The following is a 16,614-nucleotide window of genomic DNA, read 5'->3' on the forward strand; positions in this document are numbered from 1 at the left end:
AGAATTGACTTGATGGTAGTGGGTTTTTATTATACAATACACTTACATGTACTTTGTTTCATCTCTATCATAAAGTCTATCATTAAAATGGCTTTATGATAGAGAGGAGGTGAACTATTTAAATGAATACTATTATACATAATACGAATAATATGAAATAAACTGTACTTAAATATATTTTACAGTAATTTATTTACATTTGAGGAAACCTGGTGATATGGGCTAGACAGTAAGCTGCTACCTGTGAAGTCTGCAGTTCAAACCCACCAGCCACAATACAGGAGAAAAATGAGGCTGCTTGCGCCTATAAATAGTTACAGTCTCAAAAATCCCCTATTAGGATTGCTATGGGTTGGGATCGAATCCATGGCAGTGGGTTTTTATTGTATATGTACTTTCTCCTGTACATAAAAGATTATTACATGGAGTGCATGTATATGACTTTTAGATAAATGTTCACATATAGGAGGTGGAAGCCTCTCAAGTGTTCCTGGGGAACGTCTTCCCTTTCCTTCTCGAATGTGTGCCATTAGTGCTGGTGACAGAGTAGCTCAGGTGCTGGGCTGCTACTCACAAGTTTCTTGAATATTCTTACACATAACTTTATATCCATAAATCAATGTAAGCATGTCTTCTTTTTTATTAAAAAACAAAAAGAAAGCAAACCAAAAGCTCAGAGATCCCTGCACTAGAGGCCCCTGAGAGCTAAACCTGGGGATTCTGATCCAGAGGCAGGATGGCAATCTGGAGGTGGTGCCCACAGGCACCCACAGGCTTGTAGTCCCCCCAGATCCACTGATTAGCAGGGAACTTAGAAATAGTCTTCTCCTTTTGCCGAAGGGAGTTCTCCGCACACCTTCGGTAATATGGGTGCTTACATATCTTCAGTGCAGGCCCTTGAGTTTCTCTGAGAAGTGTACTTATTCCATCTCAGTCTTTTGTGCTCTTATAACTGTGGTTCATTGATATTTTCTAAAAGTAAGTCTCTTAAAAACAGTCAGTTACAGAAATATTAAGTATTGTGTAATTTTCTTATATATAGAAATTTTGCCAGTTTCATCATTTTCAGTGTGAAAATCAGCAACGTTCATACTGTTCACCATATTGTGCAATCCTTACCACCCTGTGTCTCAAGTTTCCGTCCCTGTAAACGAAGGCTGCGACCCTTTAATACAGACCCTCATGTTGTGGTGACCCCGTATGCGGGCCTCTCTGTATGTGGGCGGACCCACCTGGAGACAGAGAAGCGGGGCCTCAGTTCCTAAGACCATCGGAAATGTGTTTTCCGATTCTTAGGCGACCCCTGTGAAAGGGTCATTCGATCCCCAAAGGGGTCTCGACCCACATGTTGAGAACTGCTGTTCTAGTCTCTTAAGGAAGTTTGGCATACTTTGGCTGAGAAACGCTTTGTGTTAACCTTATGGCTTGTGCATAGTTATTGGGGTACCTCACAATGACTCCTGACCCCAAACCAAACCCACTGCCATTGACTTGATTCGGACTTAGGGACCTGGTGGAGCGTTTCTGAAACTAAACCTCGACAGGAACAGAGGGCCTATCTGTTTCCTGAGGAACGAGCGGCAGGTGGATTTGGGCTGCTCACCTAGTCGGCATGATCCAAGCCAAGCCAGCAGGCTCATTTGAGTAGGTATCGATAAAATTGATTCCGAAACAGGTAAACTGTGAGCAATTGCTCTCTCCCTCCCCCCACCCTTTTTGAGGACGACTGAGGCGTGGCAGCATGTTTTATTGCACGTTTGGTTCAGTCCCTCCAGAGGCCAGCTTGCGGCCTTTTCTACCCATTGTCATCCTTAGCTTGTGTGACAGCCCCGTCAGGCTCATCTTGTGCAGTGTTTCCTGGGAATGTGCCCAGGGAGATGAATCGATGGAGCTGAGAGCTGTAAGGTGTTTCACAAAGCTGCCAGCCCCAGGTCTGGCCATCATTACGTTAGAAGTAGGCGTTTGTTAGTGAGTCAGTTCTTTCCAGCTTTTTCTCGAGGTTCCTGTTGCAGTACAAGTGCCTTTCCCATCACCCCACTCTCTCTCCTTATAACAGCACCAATAAAAATAGAGAGCGTTTAAGATTTATTTCCCTTAAAGTAGCCATTGTATGGTGTTTTAAGCCGTTTGAGCTGTCTTTAGAAACACCAAGTGGGCAATTCTAAAGGCAGGAAAATGACAGGACTAGTTGGAACTGTTTCCATAAACCCAGGAAATATCCGTATATACTCGAGTGTAAGCCGAATTTTTCAGCACATTTTTAATGCCATTTTTGTGCTCAAATTAGGTGCCTCGGCTGATATTCGGGTTGGCTTATACTCGAGTATATCCGATAGATATACCGTTTACCCTCATCTTTCCAGCCAGCATCTAAAGATATCCAGCCAGATTTTCTCATACAGGTTCTAATTGAATGTATCTAATATATATTCCACTCATAAGAAGACCTGCTGATGAGGATGGCAGCTATTAATTTGAGATCAAATGCTTAATTGACAATGCCTTATTTAAACTTTCTTATTTCAACTTCCTAGCCTTTGAATTCTAGAGACTAAACCAATCTGTAGGAAACAGCATTTGAAACACACTAAACAGACACTGAAATTTCAGGATATATTTAGGAATTACTCATTCAAAAGAAATTGACCTCATTAAACAAGTGAGAAGAGATTTCATTATCACAGCGATAACATAGTTTGTTGCCCTAGAGTCCTTCATTGGAGGATTTAGTGCGTGTGTTTTATTAAAATTACCCTTTCCTATCAACCCTCCCTTTTGCTTTGAGCAAACAATGGTATGACTATGCCTTTTTCTTTTATTTCTTTCTTTTCTTTTTTGCTTAATGCAATTCAAATTTGAGCTTCGAAAAACAAAGTGTCGAGGCTCGCTTCAAGAAAGAACAGCAGGATTCGTGAATAATTGGCTGTGGGTGGTAAAACAATTAGTTGTATTTCCCAGGGTCCCAATCCATTGACTGGGTCTTTTTTTCATGTACCTATTAGATAGTCTGCACACCTTCTTTGGAGAAATGACCCTTCACGACCATTGCCTAAAAGTCAAAATTCAGTCACGCGCATGCAGACACTCATTGTGTTCGTTGGCAGACTGTTCTTTTCTTTCATTGACTTATGATGGTGCTTTGTCAGAAACCCCAACTAGTCATCATAACGCTGCCGGTTTATTTTTCTACTCTCAGTTCTCTTCTGCTGACCCTCATGTCTATTCTCAAACCTGCGCCATGTGGTCGTGCACCTTTGCAGCAAGTCAAATTGGGAACTGAGCCCACCGACGCCGTTTCTTTTTCATGATTCTTTTAGCTAGTCTGTATTCATTACAGTTCCACATAAATTTTAGCATCAATTTTTCAATTTCTGTAATTCGTTCATTTTAGAACTATTTACTTAAAGATAGTGTTCTACATCCTACTTTGGTGATTAGTGCTGGGATCTTAAAAGTTTGCAACATATTAAGATACAACCATATAGTCATAAAAGCTTCAACTCTTGAGCTAATTCCTTTTGGAACAAAGGAGAATGACAGAAGCCAAAGACTCAAAGAAGAAACTAATCCACAGAACTACCAGCTCATACAAATCCTGTCCTCTTCCAGCCTGAAATCAGAAGGGTTTGGTGGGGCCCTGCACTACTACTACTAGCAACCATTCTGACCTGGGACACAGTAGACTGTTGGGCACGAATGAGACAAGGAGTAGAACAAAATTATGATTTCTAAAGTAAACCAGAATGACTGTACTTACAGAAACTAGAAGACTGCTCCTCCTACCCCCAAGACTATGTCCTAAAATACTCTCTTAAAGTGGAACCGAAGCTACTTCTTGAGACCTCCTTTTAACCGCCTCGATTGCCTTAGAAAATAAACAGTATCACCTGTGAGGGATGTGCAGCCTTAAATCTTCAAACTACAGGATACCAAATGGTCAACATTTACCCAGGACAAAGATGAGAAGGCGAGGAGGGACTAGATCAGTAGAAACAGAACACAGAGAATGAAAAGGGTGAAACCTTGTGAAAATGGAAACCACTGTCATGAAACCATCAAGACCAAGATGTCAGAGAGGAACCTAATTTGCGGTGCAGACTTTTCACCTGAAACACAGTGTTATTCAACAAAAATAAAAAAGTCGTGGGCCTGAGCACTGTTTCATACGGCTGTCCATGGAGTTGCCATGCGTCAGAGCCACATGGACAACTAAGAGCAGAACGTCTCTGGCAGGATGTTCAGGAACCGGATCACACTGACTGCTGCAGGGGAAAGGTTTGGTGGGCTGAAGACAGGTAGAAAGAAGAGAACTTACTTTTCATTTTATATCGTTTTGCACCATAGGCATGCATTAACTGAAAAAATAGAATTCAACTGAAAGTCTACAGGTACACAAAAAGATTCTTTTTGGTTATACTGTTCTGCATGTTGCACTTTTCACCCTACCACTTAGTAAGTCTGTCTCTCTATGGTGTTGTACATGCAGTGTCTACCAGAAAATTAAAAGAGCCCTTAACTTCAATACAGAATGAAAACCGCTGGAAAGAGCATTATCCTCCAAAGATCCCCCTTCATTTATGTGTTGGGCAGGGTTCTCTAGAGAAACAAAACCAGGACACGTATGAGTATATATCCACCTTATATACTCTACTATAAACCTACCCAAATATCAGCCAGGGTACTTAATATTGCCACAAAAACTGCATTAAATATGTACTGTATACAAGAGTATATACAGTATACGTATAACAGGATAGATGTATACAGCACACGGAAATATAACAGCTAATTAGTACACACAGCAGTACAGAGAGCTCAGTTCAACTTACTTCCATGGAGCAGTTAATATACTGGAAGTCCTTCAACTCATGAGGCTGCACTGAGTCTTCCATCTGGCAACACAGGCAGTCTGGCCACAGCCAGCAAACAGCAGGGCGGGTCACCAACAGTCAGCAGCTCAGGAGCTTAGCGAAGCAGGCCCAGATGGGATATCGAACTCAAGCAACGCAAAACGACAGGATCTGCCAGCCTCAAGCTCAAGCAATGTATACACCAGCAGCTTGGCGAAGCAGGTCTCAAAGGAATCTCAAGCTCTAGTGACATGATCTACAATTAGCTGCCCCACAGTTAGTGTAGCTCACAAGTTGAGGCAGAGGACTAGCTAAAGCAGCTACGTGCTGGTCTGATCAGGGAGCGAGAGATAGGGGGGCAGACCTCGCAGAGCCATTTATCTCTTTGCCCTCCAATCAAACTGTGACCTTATTAATTCCACATGTTCCTATTGGCCAGGTTGGCACAATAAACCTACCTATCACAATCTAGATGAGATTACTTAAGACCATTGCAACTTCCTTTGAATCAGTATAAACTGCACTCCTTTTTTCTTATTCCTTAAAAGCTCCTCAAAAAATGGCGTTTTGGAAAAGAATAATCTTCTAGAAGCAGTTTTGCTGCAAAATTCAGCTGCACAGGCAGTTAATTATTTAATGTAGCTCTTCTAGCCAACAGTTTCTAACTCCCACCAAATGACCTTTCCTTACGTGGGTCTTGTAAAAAGGTGGGAGAAGATACTGCTGGAATTCACCACCTGTGGGTAATTAGGAGTCACCTATGAGTAATTAAGAACAGGATTCCCTGGAATGCCATCCTGCTGCATATAAAATGAGCCCTCGGAGGAGGAGGAGGAGGAGGGATCTTGCTACTAGTAATACCCAGGAGTGGAGTGCACCCTCCAGACTCAAGATTCCTGTGAGTGAACTTCCTGGATCCAGAAGAGGAGCATCAGCAGAAACAGGAGCCAGATGATCCAACAGAGTGGTGGATTTGCGAGCCCACCAAGCAAGGAAAGCCGAGTGCTTTTGTGCAGGAGGCTGGCTTGTGGAGTGGGTGCCTCCAAGCACTTAATTGGGGAAACTTGGCGTGGGCTCCTATGGAAGTAGAGCTGAGTGCTCACTGGAGCAGCGTACCTATCTATGGGCGCCTAATTCAACTTACTAGGTGTGCTGACCTATTTACCTGAACTGAATGCCTTCTGGTTGAGGCTTCCAATGGAGTGGTATGCCCCTTTGGGCATTTTTTAGCATACATGAATGGATCGGGTAACATGTCCTGATAAACAACTAACCTTATGATCTGTCACTGGCATTATAACCTGTTAGCTTCCTTAATAAACCTTTTGATCACGAATTTTGTCTGTGGGCTCTGTGTACCCATTGAAATGGAAATTAGAACCTAGATAGGAAGTCCAGCGTGCTACTTAAGACAGCATATCAGCTACCTCCAAGGAGGTGCTGGGAAGTGGTGAGTGAGAGTAGTCCCACCCCCAGAAAAATGTCTACAGTATGACCGTTGTCCGCTGCTCCACCGTGACAGAAGCCTTCTCAGACGGCGTAGATGCTCCACACATACCTTGTTTCTCTGTAATTGAGCCCTTCCATTCTGTTGTCAGCCAATCTCCAGCTAGCTTCCCTTCCCATCTGCTTTCTCTCGGGCAACATGCTGGCTGTTATCCAGACAGAACCTGCCCACCTACACACACCATCCTCTAATGTTACTCTCATTCAGGGATGGCATCAGCCTGTGTCACTGCCATACCACTTGAAAAATGTTGAATTTGTATTGCTTCACAAAAAAATCCCGGCAAAGTCCTCCTCTCCGGGAGGTCTTTGGGATTCCTTGCAGTCATGATTGGTAACTGCTTGTGTATTGCATTTTGACTATCATGTCTGCTTATATCCACAGAACCACTCAGAATGACCCTTCCTAAGAGGAACCCTGTTAATCAAATTAATCTTCTAAGTTTCTGAGAACAGGGTGCTCACCCACCCAATGACAGCAGTCAGGACATCAAACAACGTATTGCACGGGGCACATCTGCCACACAGGCCTTCTCTAAAGGGTTGAAAAGCAAGGAGGTCACTTTGAGGACCCAGATGCTCCTGACCCAAGCAATGGCACTTCCGTTTGCCTCGCATGCATGTGAACGTCAGACACTGAAAAAGGAAGACCACAGACGAACGTGAATTACAATGTTGGAGAAGAATATTGAAAGCATCACAGACTGGCCAAAAAACACCAACAAAAATATACCCAGAATGCTCCTCAGAAGCCAGAGGGCAAGCCTTCATCTCGCGTACTTCAGATTTGTTGTCAAGAGATACCAGTCCTGGAAAAGGACGCCATGCTTGGTAGAGAGTCCGTGACTAAGAGGAAGACCTGAGTGGCGATGGAGTGACACAGTGATTGCAGTGATGGGCTCAGGTTTACAAAAGCCGTAAGGATGGTGCGGGACTGGGCAGTGCTTTGTTCTGTTGCGCACAGTGACTATGAGTCAAAACTCAACAATAACAATACTCACCCCCAAGGTCTATGGGCTCCAAACTGGTCTGTGAATGAACTTTGGCAGGGAAAGAGGATTGTTGAATGGGAAAAATGACATTTCCACTAAGATCTAACTGAAACTTAGTATTTTCTTCAAATACAAAGGCAGCAAACTACAGTAGTATTGCGAGCAACACTTAAGACATTAGCTCTAGTTGCTATCATAAATATTTCATATCAATCAGTAAAGATATCTTGAAATACCATTTTTATTCATCACTGCTTTGAACTTTCAGTAATGATTAGACCAGTCACTAGATCTTATTTAATCCATTAATATAAAAACCTAACTCTATTACAAATTGATTCAATATTTAGATTACCGTATTTCCCCAGTTTATTTTCTTTATAACCCTGTGTATTTAAATCTGTGTGTGTGAAAACATAAGTTGGAGAGACAGGGCCTCTCTTCACCAGAAAATGAAATGGTTTTCAGGAGAGAAAAAATAAATCATAGATATTTTATGCCAGGACTTCGTTCGGGGGTGGGGGTGGGGAAATGGGGATGGGGTCTGTCCATCCGTCCATCCCACAGACCAGTCTACTTTCTGGTACTTCGACCCTCTCATCAGAATCCCTGGCATAGACACGAAGCAGCCCTGGTCATGCTTAACTAGCTAAGCACTCAGCAGCTATCCAAAAGTTTGGCCGCTCAAACTTTGCCATAGGAGAGGGAGGCCTGAGAATCTGCGTTCATAGAGATTACAGCCAAGAACACTGTAGGGGCCTTTCTGCCCTGTCCTAGCTGTCAAAACTGGCCCAAGAGCACCACACAGCAATGGCATCGTGGAGCCCTGGTGGCCCGATGGTCACACTTTGGGCTGCGAGCTGCAAGGTCAGCAGTTGGAAACCACCAGCCACTCCGGAGGAGAAAACTGGGCGGCTTTCTACTCCAGTAAACAGCGATGGTCTCAAAGCCTCCCAGGGGCAGTGCTCCCCTGCCCTGCTGGGGCCGGGGGTTGGAATTGACTCCGTGACCACAAGGTTTTTTAGCAGCAGCAGCAGTGTACATAGATAGTAGTTGTGTCAATCATTAGCACAAGGTATTTGAGGGGTTTTTGGACTGGGTTTTTTTTTTTAATACTTTTATTGGGGGCTTTTACATCTCTTATCACAATCCATGCATTTAGCCGTTGTGTCAAGCACCTTTGCACATATGCTGCCATCATCATTTTCAAAGCATTCTCTTCCCACTTGAGCCTCTGATATCCTCTCCCCATTTCTTCCCCCTCCCTCCCGGATTTTGGTTTTAAAGCTGGTATTTAATCCCACCATGGCGGCACTGGGGACTAGACACTGGGCTGCTCCAAGATGAGCAGTTCGAAACCACCGGCCGCTGTGAGAGAGAGATGGGGCATTCTGCTCCCATAAAGCCTACAGTCTTGGAAACCTTCTGTCTCATCAGGAATCACCTGGGTGACGGTGGGTGGGTGGGTGGGTGGATCTTCTTAGAAAAAGTCGGTCACATAAAATGTAGAATAAAATAGAAAGGCAAGAGTTGGCCTACGGACCCTTTTCTGTGACTTCGCCTGACACACTTTCTAATGTAGCGCTTGGGCTCATTCAGAAAAATATATTTGCATGTACCCTTGCCCCTTCACTAAGTTTTTTCATACTTCAATAGTGGAATCGCACACACGTGCGCCCACCCATGCACGCACTATATATAAATGAGTGACCTTGCTAAAGGTGGATTGTTTTATAGCAAACATTTAATTCCAAGATATTTTATGATCTAAAGCACTCCCCAGCTTGTACTGGAAGTGCTGCTGTGTGAAGCATCCCTTCCTTATGGCTGGGCGTACAAGAGTTTGGCTCTTGTTGCCTTGGCAGTTATAAAAGTAGGCAACGAAAGGAAGAAAGATAAGGGAAAGTGGTTCCATGCAGTTTATTCCAGCCAAAGTTCTCCGTCCAACCGGGGACACATAGACATCCTTTGGGGCCACAAATCTAGTACCATTGAAAAATCGCTTCTAATTTGATGATAGTTTCTCTGAAAATGGCCGTGGTAATTTCCAATAGCCAAGACTTTCATTCCTTAAGTGTTTCCCAGATTGGGATCTCTGAGTATCTCCTTTAAATCATCGAAGGTTGAGAACCACTTTTAGGAACAGACAAATGGCTTTCCAAATTTTAAACCACTAAAGTGAGACTTATTTTCCCCCTCCACTCTGTTGACAGTCAAGGGCAAGGGTGCAGCGTTCAGTAGTACTAAAAAACCCACTGTCTAAAAGGAAGATTGAGGCCCATTACCAGAAACAAAGCAAATGTATGTCCTCTGCACATAAAAAATAGCAAATTGGTGGGGGGGGGAGTGTGCGCTACCTTGGCATCTTCATGGATGCTAAATTCAAGAATATAAATACATTAGAAGCAGGAAAAATTCTTTTTCTTTTGGTATCTATTTATTGTATGAAGTCAGAGCTGAGCATAATGCACAGGTGGTTTAAAATGCTTCTCCGACATCGAGACCTTAGCTTGCCAGGGTCGCAATGAGGATGTGGCTCTGGGGGGTTGGGCTTGTTCCGTATGTAAAGTGAGGCTGGCAGAGGTTCAGAGGGTTCGTCTATGTCTTTACCCAATTAGCAATGTTTTTGTTTCTTTTTCAAAACTTTTCCCTTTTGTTTAGGCCTTTCAAGTATTTTTTTCTTTTTTAAGTCTTATTCTGTAGATTAAATCTATTTAAACTCTCGTAATTTTTCTGTGGGTTTCTCTTAAGATTCTTCATCACTAGTGTAATGCCCATTAATATAAGTCAGAGGTCATTTTAATCCCGATGCTAAAACGATAGAACCAACCACAAAGGTGTGTGTGTGTGTGTGTGTGTGTGTGTGTGCGCGCGCGCGCGATGAAGAGCTATCTATATTAACATGTGTGTTGCATCCCATACAGTTAGAATGTTATAACATTTGTAAAAAGCCAAGGAGGCTGTATTTTTCCAAATCTGAAATTGTGGGTGTTTATTTCGTACTATTTGTATTTGAACTCATGGTATAGGATGCTCAGAAAGAAAGAAAAGTTGTTTCGATATATGTACACATAACACTCATATAAGTAGTTGGATGGGCTCATTATACTATTATACATAAATCCATCTGCATAAATCCAAATCCATGATTGTCCTCAATCACGAATATCAACTCATAAATGACAAAGAAGCTGATTAAGATACAAAGTCTAGGTTTGGTACTAATAGCAAGACAAAGCTATTCATTATTGCTTTCTTATAGCACAGAAGTAGGTTTACTCATTCATATACATACATATATTTTTACAGAGGCACTGTATGAGCACCGAGGGTTATAATGTCTGCCTTTCAGACTACTGTGCTGTGTCTAGTGTTTAAGGACAAGGGCAGTGTGTGGTAAGAAGAGACAGAAATGGCAAGACCTTCATGGACCCTCCAGCAATCAGCTAATATCAAATCACAAATTTCCCCCGCTTTAATTACAGGCAAAAGAAAAGACAAAATTAGCATTTTAATATAGAAATATCTCAGGCTTTAGGAGAATTATGATAAATCTAATGTTGCCTAGTGAACCAAAGAGGGGATATTACAACAAACTGTCTCCTTAGGAATATTTGTTTAAATAAAGACAACAATGCTTCATCCTTATCTTTTTTTTAAATATAATTATCCCTCTTTCAGGCTGTTCTTTGTTCCAGGTTTAAAATACCTTTCGTTTGTTGCTTTTCTGATGGGTTCGTGTGTGTGTGTGTGTGTGTGTGTGTGTGTGTGTGTGTGTGTCTCTAAACCTACGAGAAGGGGAGAATTCGGGGGAGAATTCGGGGTGCTGGCACTAACAAGGTAGTGGTTTGAAGGGAGCGCTGTTGCTTGCCCTGGCATCTCTGTGCGTGAATGCGTCCAGGTGAGCTCATTTCGGTTGCAGCGCGTTAAACTAGCGCCTCTGCCGTGGCGAAGGTTTGCCCACCTGTCTCCCCTAAAACACCTGCAACATATGTTTGCATAACCCTGTAATGCTGTGCCTTTGGGGTCCTGAGAAATTCCCCCAGAGCTTTTTGCTTACAAACAGCTGAGCAATTCGTTTTTCTAATGATGGTTGCTTTTCCCCACAGCATCGAGGCAATAACATATTCACTAAAATAAGAGTCTCATTTTTCATCAGAGAGAATCATTCCACATATTTTCACAGTGCAATGTCTCCTTCTGAGCCTTATTTTTTAGTGTGACATGCTAAAAAATTAAAGGTTGATAGCCGATGGGGTGGGGGGTTGGGGAATGAAATCATTTTAAATGTATCAACTATTTTTTCTTCCTGTCAAACATAGGTGAAGGAGCTTCAGAAAGTTCGCGGAAAATTTCCATTATCTTTTCATTTTATCTTTTCACAATTTTTTTAGAAACCCCCTCAGACTAGAAATACAAATTAATTTCCCAGTGAAGAAATAACCACAGGCACCTCATCAATTTATTTTGATGTGAAAAATGTAACCAATAAACTATATATATAAATAATAATCATGTGGACTTTACAAGGAAATCACCATCATGATTGTAATCTTGCAAACTGGCAAACAATGTCACATTAATAGGATTATATCTCGATTTTTTTAAATTTATAAATGTATATGCTCCTATTCTGAGAAATAAGACAGCATTTCTCTTGGCAAATGAGATCCAATGTGCATGTTCTGTTTTCCCAAGTAGGTAGTTTTTTTAAAAATCCCATTTGTCTACATCTCTAAATTTAGGTGTGATTATGAGACTATGAAGCCTCCTTACGCTCCGCTCCGTCTGCAGGAGTCTAAGACCTGCTCTCAGAGGTCTGCTTGCCAGTGCTCAGAGCTGCCAGGCGGGGATCCTTGCTTCCTTCCATCTCGCCGAGTTCTGATCACGTGGTGGGCGCTGGATTGAGCATTAACGTTCATTCTCTTGTAATCCTCACTTCAGTTTTGCAGATTGAGGACCCTCGAGCTAGGAGTAGGACCAGTCACCCACGGTAATAATGGATGAGCCCAGTCCTATGTGCCCCAGTGTTTCTACACGTAGCATTAGCCTTACACTCACCGCTCCTGGTATTTCAGTGAATTACAACAGATATCCCTGGAATGGCTTCCGCCCTTTTCAGCCCTATGTAGTCAGCCCTGTTGCCAGGCCCTGTGCCACTCAAAGCTGGAGGAGCACAGCACACACTCCAGCTCGGGGAGCACCGCCTAACAACAAAAGACCACTTCATTTTTCATTGAAGAACTGGAGTTAAAGGGCTCCACAAAGTGTGATTTGTAATGACTTTTGGAGCCCTAGGAATCCCCACGACACAGTGGGTTATGCACAGGGCTGCTAGTCACAAGGTCAGCAGTTCAAAACTACAGCCGTTGCACAAGACAAAGATGAGGCTTTGTATTCCTGGAAAGAGCGACAGTCTTGGCAGCCTCCAGGGGCAGTTCCACCCTGTTCTTTATGGCCACTCTGAGTGGGAATGGACTCAGTGGCAGTGCAAATTGAGAGTTTGGAGTCCTGGTGGTGCTGATGGCCAAGTGTCAGACTGCTCATCACAAGGTTTCAGGTTCAAACCCACCAGCCTGGAGGCAGTAATACAGTCATTAAAATAGGAGGCTCATTTTAATGCTCAGATAAAGAAGCTTCAAAACAAGCTCAGAAGCCCTGTGTGGGCTTGTAAGAGAATTTACTCTGTGGCAGTGGGTTAGGTGGGGGTTAGTTGCGGGGCGGGGCGGGGGGCGGTAGCCGAGCAGGGTCTCACTGGGTTCAGAACAAGAGCTCCCTGACCATCTCGTTAAATACTCTCATTCCACCACCACAAATGAGTTTGAGCTTGCAGAACTGGGACATTGTCAGGGCTGCAGTGGGTCAGCTGGGAAGCAAAAGTGGGAAGGCTGTTTGCTGATCTACGGCTTTCCAGATCAAGGTGACCAGAGGGGTTTTTCCCAGCACAATTCACACGCATTCTGGGACAGTTCTTTTACTGATGCTGAATTAAGGAGACGCTTATGGCCCCCTTAGAAGTGAAGAGAGTTAACTGCAACCGAGAGACTAGATTCCAATTTGATTTGTTGTGTTGATCATCGCCCCGATCTAAGCACTATTTGTAAATTGATTCTGTGATCCTAATAAATCAACAAAAGCATTTAAAAGTCAGAAGTCCAGCCTTTGTTACTGTTTCTGTCCCACATATTCATCGTGTCTTCTGGGCCGTTTATGCTGACCACAATCGGTTCTGCTTCTTCAAGGCTCTTCGAAACCAGCCTTGCCAGAGCTACGTGTGGCATTTCAGCACCCATTTTCTGTTGCCATAGAACGAAAATACTGGAGCTTCTGAAGAACTCCGTCCGCCTTGTGAACAGAGGAGCTGGGTGGGCTCAGGAAGTTACCTGAATCCCTGCAGACCTTTGATGTCGAGCCGTGTGGGTCTCGGCACCGCCTGGCCAACCAGGGGTGGGACTGAACTTGTGCTTCCTTCAGCTTTATGTGTTGGGACTTTCCAGATCATGGAGTGGAACCAGTAACCCCTGTACACAGGCCAGTGTACAAATATGATTTTCCCAAACTGTTCCTTGTTTCCTAAAGGAAAGTCACACCAAAACAAAGGCATGTGGTTTGGGTCTTGGTTCTAAATGTCCGTTGATTGAGGAAAAGCGTATGAGAGTTGGAATCCCAAGTCCTGACAATCCAGGCGAAAGCATACTACTACTAAAGTTTCGGCACCGTGTGTTCTATCCAACTGAGGAATCGGCTCTCGTGGGCTCTGTCTGGTCTTTCTCACCTAGAGCTTTACAGATGTGAACTTCTGTAGTGATAGCTCAGAACAATTCCAGAGGTTTCGAGATTAAGAATCCGAGCTGTTATATTTCTGTATACTTGTTATACTTCTATACAATTTTATTTTAAAATCCTTAGAAGTAATAAAGCACCTATCACTCTACTTTTAAAATGTTTCAATAACATAATTACAATTCTCAATCCCACCGCCTTGCTAAGAAGACGCTGTTAGAACATTTGAGAACATACTGCAGGTGTCAAGTCCATTTGTCCATTTACATATAGAATATATATATGTATATATATGTGAGAAAGCATTGTTCTAGAATTTGACTTTTTAAAACCTTATACCAAAGAAATAAAATAAAACGTTTCTAAAAGAGAGAAACTGTAGGCAGATTGGAAAGCCGTCCATACAGGCGCTTAATGGATTAAAGTACGTAGCCCTTTTACCCATCTTACGGCTCTCATGTGCTGTTGGGCACTGGATGCGTGGCCAGTTCACAGTGAATGTGCTGGGAGAGTAGCATGTACGCTGGGTTCAAAGACTTAGTATGAAAAGAAAGAGTGAATTTTCTGAATAGTTTTGATATTGAATACGTTTTCAATGGTAATATTTTGGATATACTGAGTTAAGTAAAATGTAGCAGTACATTTAATCTCACCCAGTTTGTTGTTGTTCTGCTTTTAATGTGACTGTTAAGAAATTGTTAAATTACACCTGAGATTTGCGTTTATTTGTGGCCCAAGTTCACTGTCAGATGGTTCTGGTCTTAGAACACCATAACCTCCTTCACAGTCAGGGAACATGACTGAGGAACTTGCAGCCCTAACCTCTGTTTGATTTTCTTACATTTCAAAGGCTGTTTTTCTACATCATCTTTGGGGTTTTAGTTTTTTCTTCTTCTTCTCCTCCTCCCTTCCCAGTAGTGGTTTGAGCTGCATCTCCCTTTGATACCAGCAAATCTCCAAGGAATGTAACAGGCCTCAGTGAAAGCCTTCCTTGCGTCTCATTCATATGTTCAAGTGAGATCATTATTCCTAATAATGGCTTTAAGTGCTTAGATAGATCAGCACTTGGTGTCTTGAATTGCTTGTCATTTCTTTATAAAGGTGTTTCGTGCAATTGCGCCATGTGATCTTGTCTTTCGTTGTTTTCTAGTAAAAAGTAACACAATCCTCTATTTATTGGAAGTCAGAAAAGGGAAAAAAAAGCTTTTCTCTGAGCGGAAACAACAGCGTATTTCCAAATACGGAGAGTAAGGAGTAAAACTGGTCATGAATGATAGTCGTGTGGAAGTTAAGTTTTAAAAGAAGTCGTGAATACACTGGCAAGCAGCAGTGGCTTAAGCCTCTACGGATTTTCCCATATGCTCCCGCCCAGGTTGTAGTCAGCTGCAATGAGCACACTATGTAACTAACTCCCAGAGAAGGAGAAGTTGCTCCGGGGACTTCATACTATGGTAGTCATGGAAGCATCCGTTAGCTTCATCAAGGCAATTCAGATTTCATTATTGGAGAATTGTGTGGAATACCAAACCAGGGGAGTAGTCGCTGGAGCGAAATCAAGGGATTGTCATTTTTGTCAGATGATTAGGGCTGGCTTGGAAGAGATATGAAAGGGTTGAGCTATGTAAATATTCTCTCTTCAGCAGAAAAAAAAGACAAGGTCCACCGTGGCCATTAAGATGCAGCTTGTTATCTTGATGAATTTCAAACTATTTAACCTTAGTGATTATATACATACCCTTGCCTCCATGCAAGCCCATCAGTGCTTTGAGATTATGTTTCCAAGGATTGATACCAAAGCATATTGGTAGTTTTGCTTTAAGATAAAATGCAGCCTTTCCGTGTCTAGTGACAGCTCCCAAAGGACATGGCCTATTTATTAGCCTGAGTTATTTGTTCAGGTAAACAGCAGACTATATCGGCATGAGTTTTTAAACTTTTTTATGGGAAATATATTTAATTTCAAATATTAGAGATGGTAATAAGTCATTCAGGTTGTATTATTATATTACTATATCTGCAGTCTCAAACTGGAAATATATTTAATTTTTATTTGACTCTAAGGGACTTGATACATTTAAGTCATATTGTAACACATGTGGACGCACCTCACCCAATGACTCACTGAAGTTTCTCCAATGTTTATAATTTACATTAAATGCCCGAAAGGGCACTTCATGGTTTTTGTTGTTCCAGTTTTGCCTTAACTGATTTTTATCACTGCTTTTATGAAAATCTGCGCTGGTCAACTTGCCTTTGTATTATGGCGGTTATCCTGCTAATATTTCTAGTACCTGGCACATTTTGGGTACTTATTAAGCTCATAAATAAGAATACATGACAGAAACTGTTAACTTTAAAAGAATGGCTGAATTCTGGAATAACTATTTTAGGCGAAAAAAGGCTCAGTGTGCCATCTAGTGGACATATTTGGCATTGTGGTTATTACATACTAATTTTTACTCCACCAAAATGCAGCTTCCGTC

General features: G+C 42.4%; 1 protein-coding gene across 3 annotated transcripts in view; it reads left to right on the forward strand.

The window, feature by feature from the left end:
- Nucleotides 1–16,614, forward strand: part of TBC1D5 (TBC1 domain family member 5) — a 570,856-nt gene that overhangs the window by 449,884 nt on the left and 104,358 nt on the right. The window lies entirely within an intron of this gene.

This window comes from Echinops telfairi, unplaced genomic scaffold (genome assembly GCF_000313985.2).
Source record: "Echinops telfairi isolate 266 unplaced genomic scaffold, ASM31398v2 ScPeMD7_7420;HRSCAF=8458, whole genome shotgun sequence".
NCBI classification, from domain to species: Eukaryota; Metazoa; Chordata; class Mammalia; order Afrosoricida; family Tenrecidae; genus Echinops; species Echinops telfairi.